Here is a 2,188-nt window from a genome sequence, read left to right as displayed (position 1 = left end):
AAAACAATCTTCACTGAAGCAAACTCTCAGAGATATTTATGACTTTGAAAAGGATAAAGTGGCTGAAGTTAGTATAAATTTGGAAGTACAATTCACAAAAATATAAAAATATATTTATATCTCTCACTCTATTACCGAAAGCAGAAAGCAAATGTTGTTTAGATGATTTTTTAAAACACAGTTTCTGGGAAGGTGGCTCAGTGGTAGAGTGCTTTTCTTGCATGCATCATCCCCAGGGTTTGATTCCTCAGCACCACATAAGCAAAAAAACATGGAAGTGGTGCAGTGGTTCAAGTGGTAGCGCTAGCCTTGAGCTGAGGGACAACACCCAGGCCCAAGAGTACATGCCTCATGACCAACAAAATCAAAATAAAGAACAACCCACAGTCTGTCACTGTTTTGGCCTTAACTCTGTAATACCGCTGCTTCAGCCTAGGGATAAAATTTTAGGTGTGGACATTTATCAAAACTTCTGACTCAGACTCTATTTGATAATTTTTTAAATAAATATTTTGATCTCAATTTTCCTCTTTTTAAATGAACATGCACCTATAAAAATTGGTTTGACCATCCAAGTAACCTTCTCAAAGTGCCTCCTAATGATGATTTACAAAAAGTTGTACTAGGGCTGGGAAGGTGGCTCAGCGGTAGAGCGCTTGCCTTGCATGCATAAGGAACTGGGTTAGATTCCTCAGGAAAAAGAAAAAAGCCGGAATTATTGCTGGGGCTCAAATGGTAGAGCGCTAGCCTTGAGCTGAAGAGCTGAGGGACAGCGCCCAGGCCCCATGACCAGACCCCCCAAAAAAAGTTGTACTATATTTCAACAAGTAAAACAATGCTACAAATAAAGAAAACAATAATTAAATGTTAATAATTAGTAAAATAAAAAACAAAAATATTATCACTGTTTTCACTATTTGAAGTGTACTACATATTAGATTTTACTATTTTCTCATAATCCTGTACATTTAACACTGACTGAGGTTGTGATGTTCATCAAGAGTTTTATAGAATATGAATAGTCTTTAAAGCTATCCACTAAGATTACTATTTATGGCTCTTCTCATTATTTGTTTATGGCTTATATCATCATTTTTCCTCGTTAACTTATAAACTGAGGAAGCCCTAAAGTTTTAACAGCCTGTGTAGTTAACAAAGTGTTAACACTTCATTCTGCTTCTTTACACAAAAACTTTGTAACTTCTCATTGATAAAGTTTCTCGAAACTCTGAAATGTACATACTTAGTAGTATATGTCTGCTACCATAAATCTTAAATACTTTATGGAAAAGTTTTATACCTGCCAAACAGTCCTAATTTTGGCATATGTAAACAAATTCCCAAAATTAAATATATTTAAAACATTAAAACTTTTAACAAACCTTAACACTTGGTGCAGTGTTCATTATGACAGGTGCCTTGTATAGAATAATTGAATCCCCCTCCTACACATTTCTTGAGCAACAAATATCTGGAATTATTTTGTTTTTGACATGTCAATCTTGACTTTATTCTTAAATTTGTGCTTATGTAAGAAATATATGGTTCTAAAATTTCATGACAATTCTTTTGAACTTACTGTTTGTTGAATTGTCTAGTTTAATAAAATCCAACTGCACTTTTTTTGGGGGGGGGTCCATTTATGGGGCCTGAACTCTGGGCCTGGGCGCTGTCCCTCAGCTCTTCAGCTCAAGGCTAGCGTTCTACCACTTGAGCCACAGCGCCACTTGCAGCTTTTTTCTTTTTGCTCATGTGGTGCTGAGGAATCGAACCCAGGGCCTCATGCATGTAAGGCAAGCGCTCTACCACTGAGCCACCTTCTCAGCCCCCACAATTGCACTTTTGATATAAAAAATATTCTGTGCTCAATTCAGCCACACATACACTAACATTGGAACAATACAGAGAAGAGTAGCATGGCACTTGCGCAAGGACGATATGCAAATTCGTGGTGTGTTTCATATTTTTACAACAACAGATGCTGGAGGGGATGTGGCCACAAGGGAACCATACAACATTCTTGGTGGGAGTGTAAACTTGTTCAACCACTTTGGAAGGCATTATGGAGGTTCCTCAAAAGATTCCACATAAAGCTCCCCTTTGACCCAGCAGTCCCACTTTTGGGGATTTACTAAATGATCACAAACAAGACCATACTAAAACTACCAGCACAACTATGTTTATTGCA

The 2,188-nt window shown here is 37.2% G+C and overlaps 1 non-coding gene across 1 annotated transcript; it reads left to right on the top strand.

The window, feature by feature from the left end:
- Nucleotides 1–1,861: 1,861 nt before the first annotated feature.
- Nucleotides 1,862–1,968, top strand: LOC122121612. The gene has a single exon (XR_006149979.1). It is a non-coding gene; the product is annotated as a U6 spliceosomal RNA (small nuclear RNA).
- The last annotated feature ends 220 nt before the right edge of the window (nucleotides 1,969–2,188 follow it).

Source organism: Dipodomys spectabilis, unplaced genomic scaffold (assembly GCF_019054845.1).
Source record: "Dipodomys spectabilis isolate Male_0828 unplaced genomic scaffold, ASM1905484v1 ptg000191l, whole genome shotgun sequence".
NCBI classification, from domain to species: Eukaryota; Metazoa; Chordata; class Mammalia; order Rodentia; family Heteromyidae; genus Dipodomys; species Dipodomys spectabilis.
This window is presented reverse-complemented; position numbering and strand designations above follow the sequence as displayed.